The 8675-nt window shown below is 45.0% G+C and overlaps 2 long non-coding RNA genes across 5 annotated transcripts; one reads left to right on the top strand and one right to left on the bottom strand.

The window, feature by feature from the left end:
• Positions 1 to 657: 657 nt before the first annotated feature.
• On the top strand, positions 658 to 6734 carry LOC140582858 (uncharacterized). Of its 2 annotated transcripts, none has more exons than XR_011985650.1 (3): positions 658 to 739; positions 5940 to 6103; positions 6336 to 6734. It is a non-coding gene; the product is annotated as an uncharacterized lncRNA (long non-coding RNA). The 2 variants fall into 2 exon arrangements; XR_011985651.1 differs by lacking the exon at positions 658 to 739 and adding an exon at positions 2499 to 2657.
• Positions 2626 to 5596, bottom strand: LOC111837430 (uncharacterized). Of its 3 annotated transcripts, none has more exons than XR_011985649.1 (3): positions 5295 to 5596; positions 2847 to 2933; positions 2626 to 2751 (listed from the first exon to the last, which is right to left on the bottom strand). It is a non-coding gene; the product is annotated as an uncharacterized lncRNA (long non-coding RNA). The 3 variants fall into 3 exon arrangements; XR_002836658.2 differs by lacking the exon at positions 5295 to 5596 and adding an exon at positions 3804 to 4180; XR_002836657.2 differs by lacking the exon at positions 5295 to 5596 and adding an exon at positions 3132 to 3215.
• Positions 6735 to 8675: the final 1941 nt, after the last annotated feature.

The following is an 8675-nucleotide window of genomic DNA, read 5'->3' as shown; positions in this document are numbered from 1 at the left end:
ATTTTTTTTTTATCTGCATTGAATAATTATGTTTCAGAGCATGAAAGCAGCTTTGTACACAAAAACACATACCATTCACCCATATGAATTAATTACTAGCAACTAATTAAGTTTTCAGCATGAAAAGATGTTGCACAATTATTTTGCAAGTTTAAATTTGCTGTAAATTAATATAAAAATTAACAGAATGCCGATAAACTAAGTACAAATTTCAGGTTAATAACATGTCACCGATTTGATTTATGACTTTGGGGGAAAGGACTGCATCTATTGGGGGTTCTTTTTTAACAAATAAAACGGAAACATTTACTTTTATTATTAAGTGAAGATTCATCAAACCGGGCCTTTGGAAATTCAGTGGCTGCCGGAAATGCAATCAGATACCAGGATGAATCTCAAGGACCCACAACATTAGTTCTCTCCTTTCAGACGGCTTTGTCTGGGAGCCGCTTTATATCAGCAGGTACTGTTGCTGGCACCAAAAGGTCACCACGGATTCATCAGCCATATCAGAGTTTATCAATATTAAAGCCAAAGTATGAAACTTCTGATTGGTTCCCTTGCCACCCAGAATGAGTTGGGGGAGAGACAGTAACCAATCAGCTTTCAAACTTCGCTTTAAAGGCACAACGGCCCTTTCCGCAACCCTCGGGAGTCCCTGAGATGCTGCTGTACATGGGGCTGTTGTGCTTGTCATTTAACCCTGAAAGGCTTAAGAGACGGCCACACTCTACAACATGTGAGTGGCATGAGCCTGAATTCATTTCAAAGCCATTTTGTTTTTCACCATTAAACTAAACTGAAAGCACCCCCTGTGCATATAATGACAGCCTTGTTAATGTAATAACTGCAGTCATTTTTCAGGAATTATTATTATTTATACAGGATCACAGCACAGGATTATAAATTAGTGTTTCCTTTAAATATTATCATTATATTTTCTCATTTAGCTGGAGTTACATTCCTTTTGCGCCTAGCCCTGGCAGTTACAGTTGTTAGTTGTTAGTAAATATGCAGATCCCAACGTCGCATGGTCTGACTAAAATAATGCAGTTACCCTGTGCTTTAATGCCATCGACGTTTCCCTTGAAGTCACCTGCTGGTACATAAATTGCGTCGGGTTTCCACATCTTCATCCTCTCTTTGTTTTTTTGGTCTGAGTGTAATACGACTGGTAGAAGTCCGCCCACTCGTGAGATCTTGAGGTTCTCCACATAATGAAAAAGATCTAAGCCTCAACAAACAGCAATATCGTCCTGCTTTTGGGACTTGAGTAAATTGGTTTGCCGCCGAAGTAGACAAGCCTAGCGATATCCCCGCGGGAGCTGAGCCGCCGGGCCGTATGAGATACACCCCAAGCGTCAGCTTTAATTAACTTTTTTATTTACTAAGAGTAAAGGTGAGTTTTATGTCTCGAGTATTGACACAGAACTTCATTACGTTGATTATATCGCGTTCCGTCGGGGAAAACGCTTTTCCGGAAAAGGCTTCCCGGCACCAGTGTCCAACAGATGAAGTAGGAAATGGAGGTTAGATGCCCGCCTTAGGACGAAATGGGATCCCGGACGTAACGATATGGCATAATTAGTGTCAGAGAACAATCGGTTTGAGGAGCGGGAATCGTACACGATAAGCTCACTGTAAGAAGCAGTTGATGCTGCTCTATTTGTTACTTTAAGGTCTTTTGGGGAGTCAGTGTCACCACAAATAGGTGGACGTCTCTATTGCCTGCAAATCATCTTTCTGGCCGCAGCAGCAGACAGGACGGCTAATCAATCACAGAGGCTAATCCCACAGACAGACACACATAGCAAGGGCCAATTAAAGTCGCCCCGTCACCAGAATGTGGGAGGTCACCTTCTCATTCTTAGCCACACAAAAACCCGCAGAAGTTCAAACACACTCTTTATTTTCCTCCTTTCTTTAATTTCAGTTTTCGCCTCACGCAATATAGACACCCCTTAAAAAAAAAGAACACCCTTTGAAGACAAATGCCGCTTGAATGTTGTTTTTGCAGCAAAGGCAAATAATTTATTCCTGCCCAATGTGCAATGTGCAGGAGACATTCATCATCAGACAACTGAGAGCCGCCATCTCATAATTAATGTTTTTCTCCGGTCCAGATGGCAAGACGTATTAATAAAAACGGGGACAATAAATATAATTTAAAGCAGCGTTCGGGTTTAGTAAATGGAAAATGGATGGCACAATGATATCCGTCTCGCCCGCTTGTTAAATCTGTACGCTGCTGGGGATACAGGAATAGAAAGAATAAGGTTTTCTCTTTTGCAGTAGTAAATGAACCGCTTCTGCTGTGCTCCATTCGCAGGTTTGGAGGTGAACTCAGCCCTGTGAGCATGCGGAGATCGCTTGTTTTATTTCATGCTTGACTCGCACGGTGCTCAGGAAAGCGTGTGACTTCCTCTCCGGAGTTTTCCCCACCTCACCTTCTGTACTTCCGGAACAAGTAGCCGGAGGTTGTTAAAGAGTGACGCGTTTTGTTTAATGACTTACAGCGGGGCTGTCTTAAACCTGTTACATAAAGAAAGGTTCTGACTCGACTCCAGGGCCACTCCTGAGCATTTTGTACATGGTTGAAGGGATTAATTTCCTGTGTGTTGACCTGGGGAGTGTGAAAATGGATTCCTGGCCTACTGGTAAGGTGGTGAGGTTTGTTAAGTTTCAGCCAGGGAAGGTGGACGGGGCTCGAGGCTTGTAGATGTCACAGCGGATCTCAGGACCCGCAGGAATCTTAGAGGGTAGAACAAGTATACATGAGCTTCCCCTTACATGACCCTCATTAAGGTCTGACGGAGAACCCACACGGCGGTGTACATTGACCTCACCTGTAGGGGGCAGTGTAGCCATTCCAGGGGCCGTTGTGAGTTGTAGCCACGGGGGACCAGCCTTCAAACCTCATCACACACCGCCTCCTGTTGAAAGCACTACAGTTATTCAATTTAGAATGCATTTACTGCTTTCATAATCAAGCTGACAAGAAGCCACAAAGACGGTCCTGATTTATGTACAGAATCGACGCGGTAAAGACTGCCATGTGATGTTTTTAAGTAACAGCTTCTATGGGAGCCCTTACGTAGGGATAATTAATTTTGCGGCGTGTTTTTAATTACTCCATGATGGCGTCTAGGTGGCGGAGTCGCGCGGTACCCCCTAATCACTGGCATTCACGCGCAGCGTGGATTCATCCTGTAATCCTCTTATAGGAAATAATCTTTCCCGCAGCAGGAAATTAATTATCAGCATGAATCAGAATAGGGGACGTTGTAAGTCAAGCGGTCGCCGCCACGTCGGAGGGAGGCTATCCTTTTCACGTCTTTCTGATGATGTCTCAAACCTTTGGTACTCATGAGAAGAAATCGGAGACTGCAAAAAACACCATAGTCCCTAAACGTCTAATCACGCGTCTGATCGCGTCGACATTTAGGCGTACGAAGTGCATGTATATAAGGCGTTTAAAACACTCTCCCCTGTGTATTCCTCCTCAGTTTTGCAGCGTGAGAATTCATTTAATTGGCGGGATAAATTTGCATGTTGTAACGATTTAATAATATTCGGGAAAAAAGATGACAAGCGTGCTGACAAACGCCCGCTTGTTCACGCTGCTGTAATAGTGAAAGTTTGTGAACCTGTCTCCAGTAATGAATTAGTAATACCACCATCCTAAAAATATAGTTAAAAAAACGATAAATGGGGAATATTTTACCGACATTATGCTATTAAATATGAGAGTGGCTGTTTTTGGTCCGCAGGTTCATTTGCAAGCTAAATAAGAAATAACTCACCTGTCACGCTAAATTTAGAAAACGCAGGTTTCCCACGTGGCAGCGGGTGATTTAATGCCTGTTTGCCTGCACTCAGTCATGTCCCAAAATGGACAGTGTTTCAGGTAGACAGCAAGGTCAAAGGATTATTTCTTAACATCTCTTCCTTCTCCAGTACCTGCAAGTAGCCAGGCGATGCACAACACCTCGACGTTTCCTTTGGGATATTTCGTATTTTTTTCCTGCTTTCCACAGGCCTACCTGCACACCCATTTGTACACGACAAAGGTTAGCTTACGCCATCGATATGCCCAGCGCCTTGGAGTAAATCTAATTATGCGCAACCAGGTTTTCCCTAAACCGGCATTTACATTAAATTCCCCCTCATACTCTTGGCTGCAAACTCAATTTGACGTTTTTATTTCTGTTCCCGTAACCCATGGAGTTTTCCCTGCTTGTCTGTCGGACGTGTGGGATTCATTTCTGCATTTCGTCATGTACACGTATTTAGATGCCGGGCTATATTCAGGCAGGCAGAGATGCTTTAAGTCTGTCAGTCAGGTTTTATTAGCGTTGCGCCCATCAGCCCCGGAAATTTGGCCCCCGGCTGCGGTCTCAAGCCAAAAAAGAGCGTCGGCACGTTCGGTAGTCACCCAAGCGCACGATAGGCTACGTCTCTTTGCGCTTCCTCGAATGAATAGCATAGCGCAGATTTTCGGAAACAGGCAAAAACGTGATTATGTTGTCAGCAAATGCGATCGGCGACTGCTGGCTCTCAGAGTAAACCGAAGCCTCGTGTGTAAAACAAGGACAAATAGCCACGGATTCATCTGCCTCCATTTGATAAAGAGACATCGGGGCGGACTGCAGTCAACGGGGCACAAAAACGCCCAACGCGGAGCCGCGAGCCTCTCCTAGGAAATACTGATTTTCATTCAGAAAAAAACATGTCATTCCATTATTTAAGCAAAAATGGTGCAGAGATATCTCTAAATTGAAACTGCCTTTCACTCTCTAATGAGCATTGACAGGACCTAATAAAACGTTCACTGCTCCCGGCAACTCTGACAACTCTTAAATATCTGAAGAATAAAAGGGAGCGAGTAAGACTCGCTGCACACAGAGATAAACATGTCTGCTCCCTTTTGTTTATACAACGTTGATAGTCTGTGAGTAAGGCAAACAATATCAGTTAATAGGCCTAATAGTCTCGTGACAGCATTTGTGCTTATACAGATCAGCAGTAACATAAAACCACTGACGGGAGAGGGGGAGGTAAATAACACTGATTATCTCATTACATTGGCACCTGTTGAGGGGGCCATTATATACTCAGCACGTGAACAGTCAGTTCTTGAAGTTGATGAGTTGGAAGCAGGAAAAATAGGCAAGCATGAGGATCTGAGCGACTTTGACAAGGGCCGGATTGTGATTGCTAGACAACTGGGTCAGAGCATCTCCGTAACGGCAGGTCTTATGGGGTGTTTCCGGTATGCAGTGATCAGTACCTACCAAAAGTGGTCCCAGGAAGGTCAACCGGTGAACTGGCAACGGTCATGGATGCCCAAAACTCACTGATGCACGTGGGGAGCGAAGGCTATAGCCCGTCTGGTCTGATCCCACAGGAGAGTGACTGTTGCACAAATTGCTGAAAAAAGTTAATGCTGGCTATAATAGAAAGGTGTCAGAACACACAGTGCATCACAGTTTGCTGCGTTTGGGGCTGCGCAGCTGCAGACTCATCACATTGCCCATGCTGACCCCTGTACACTGTCGAAAGCACTAGACCATGGAGCAGTGGAAGGTAGTGACCTGGTCTGATCAGTCACAATTTCTGGTACACTTGGCTGTCCACATGATGCCAGGAAGCACTATGGGAAGAAGGCAAGCTGGGGGAGGCAGTGTGATGCTCTGGGCAATGTTCAGCTGAGAAGCCATGGGTCCTGGCATTCATGTGGATGTTACTTTGACACGTACCACCTACCTAAACATTGCTGCAGGCCAAATACACCCCTTCATGGCAATGATATTCCCCGAAGGCAGTGGCCTCCTTCAGCGGGATAATGCACCCTGCCACACTGCAAAAAAATGTTCAGGAATGGTTTGAGGAACATGAAAAACAGATCAAGGTGTTGACTTGGCCTTCAATTTCCGCAGATCTCAATCCAATCGAGCATCTGTGGGATGTGCTGGACAAACAAGTCCGATCGATGGAGGTCCCACCTCGCAACGTACAGGCCTTAAAAGATCTGCTGTTAACGTCTTGGTGCCAGATACCAGAGGACACCTTCAGAGGTCTTGTGGAGTCCAAGCCTCGACAGGTCAGAGCTGTTTTGGCAGCATGAGGGGGACCTACGCAATATTAGGCAGGTCTTTTTAATGTTATGTCTGCTGTGATTGTGTTAAATGCAATAAATATAAACATCTCCATGCAATTTATACTTTCCATATAATTCTTGCCAGCTACTTGGCAGATCCTGCATAGAAATTTAACCTTGGAGTATGTTTATATTAATGCAGTCCAGCGTGGGAAATATTGACATATTTCTGCAGGTCTGAGGTGATTAATATTTCCCGAGAAACACATCCGCACCCACCAACAGCCCTGAGAGGCCGTGCAGGTCCAGCACCCTGAGGACTAGGCTGGTTTTTTTTTTGCCTGCAGTGCAAAGTAGCGAGAGGATGAAAAATGATTTGTCACGCTGTTAAGAATGAGAGAGCAAGCGCCGCCATTTTCCGTTTGTGGCACCAAGTGCGCAATTGACTAATAGATACGTTCACTTGCAGGACATTAGTCAGCTTGCCTATAAAAAGTAATTGTCTAGAGAAAGTGTAACTTTGTAACCTATTTTTCCTTTTCCGAAACTAGATATCTAGCACTAGTTAGCCCTAGTTTAACCGGTGCGGTGCTGCGGTCAGCACATAGCCTCTACCTGTCGTTTAAATGCTATTTACGTCTACCCTTTCAGAATATGAAACTGTATCTGGATCCATTAAAAATGTTTCTAAGTAATCCTTATAATGAATCTGTCAATTTATTACGAATACTTAAGTCTGCGGCAAAGCAATATCCATTTTGGCAACCTACAGCATCGAAAAAACACATTAATGCGACGTTTGACCATCCATAAGATGGCAAATGAATCAGAAGAGGTTAAATTGATAAAGGTTTTATTACTTTATTACTCCATATTTAAACTGGGAAAACATTGCATATTTCACGCCCTGACTGTGAGTGCCCCGGGGATTTATAATAGATTTCACATTTTTAAAACGGATAGGGAAAACAGCGATATGTTCAACCTCATTTTTAAGACCAGCTGTATCCACGCCAGCAGTAGCCATTAGAGAACGAATTGGCTCGTTCATTTCGTTTTTTTCCTCCAGGTATTTGGCCAGATTTACCTCGCATTAATTAATAATGTTCTTGCTGCAAGTTTGCCGCTATTAATTCAAGCTAAGTCGACTCCGGTTCCATGCTTGGAGTTTAATTTTATGGAGTCGAGGTGACAGGACAGTTCCCATTACAATTATTAGTACAGGCGTTGGCCAAACTGAGGCAAAAACAGGCAAAATTTTGTTTATTAAACTTAAATGTACTGACGCTGCCTTGGAGAAGCCCCCACCTTGGGGCAGAGAAAAAGCCCACAAAGACGAATCGGTGCCCTGTCGCCACCCACGTGTTTAGTTAGCTTTGCACGGATACCTTTTGATCCGGTGTCCCCGAGCCCCCAGTCGGACAGCGGGGTTAATTATGCATCAGGTTGCTTAGAGATTTAGGGGCGGATAGCTTCACCGTGCACACGAAAAGGGCCGGGGAACAGGGCTGTGTTATTAATCACCGCTGGGGCTGGGGGGCAGCTTAATCCTCCAGCGAGGCTGTCCGAAGACCGAGAGTCCCGCATTAGGGTGAGATCATACGCGCTGTAATGTTTCATGAGAACTGCTCCCGTTAGGTTTTCAGGGAACTGTTTAAATCCCCGTGTGTTTCTCTTACTCAGTGTGAATGTCGGCGCTTTTGATCCAGGTCTGAGGTCACTACAGTCAGCCTCTGTGGCTGAGTTCACCCCGTCTGCTGAACGGCTACAGGACGGCCAAATACACTCAGTCAGTTAGTAGGCAAGGAAACTGGGTTACCTGTAGTAGACTTAGCGGTACCCGGGTGGGGGGGGGGGCGAGGTATGCAAAATCCACACACAGACATGCAAAACTGGGTCCTGCTTTGCCGGAAGTCTGGGCTATTTCTCTCTGGACCACTCAGCATACCCAAATAAAATATATAAAACATATTTTTCCTGTCTACCCAAAAATATACAAGGCAGCCATTATAAATGTTTACTCCCGAACGGCTCTTTTTTTTTCCTCTAGGCTTGATATTTTAGTAAAACAGTCCAGCTTTCTCCCGGGTACAACATAAGGTCTCTCTTGGGAATACGAATTCAAAAACATTTGATCACAGCCCACTGCCTGGTAAAATACCTCTGCAGAATACACAAGGAGCCTTGCAGGTTTTTTCTTTCCCTCCGAAAGATATTTCATCGCTTCTTGTGGGAGGAAGGAAAAATCAATTAATGCAATCTTTGTAAGCAGACAAAGTGAGTGAGCGAGCCCCCCCCCCCCCCCCCCCCCCCCCCTTGGTGGGAATAGGCCCAGCTGGGCGAGCTTTGTTACCGCTGAATGTGGTCAGTAAATGTACCATGCAGGCGTGTTTTTCTGATTAAAATTGATTCTGATATGGAGACTCGTTTGCAGAGGGTACGGCGTTATTTTATCGCAGCCTTTGCGCTGCTGGTACGGCCCGCCGACTTCTGGGGGGGGGGGCATAAATGTCAGGGTCTCCAGGCCCCAGCACGATGGCAGGGGTACGAGGAGTGCGGTATAAGGGAGAGAGAC

Source organism: Paramormyrops kingsleyae, chromosome 25 (assembly GCF_048594095.1).
Source record: "Paramormyrops kingsleyae isolate MSU_618 chromosome 25, PKINGS_0.4, whole genome shotgun sequence".
Lineage (NCBI taxonomy): Eukaryota > Metazoa > Chordata > Actinopteri > Osteoglossiformes > Mormyridae > Paramormyrops > Paramormyrops kingsleyae.
Note: the sequence above shows the minus strand (reverse complement) of the source record. Positions and strands in the feature narration are given on the sequence as shown.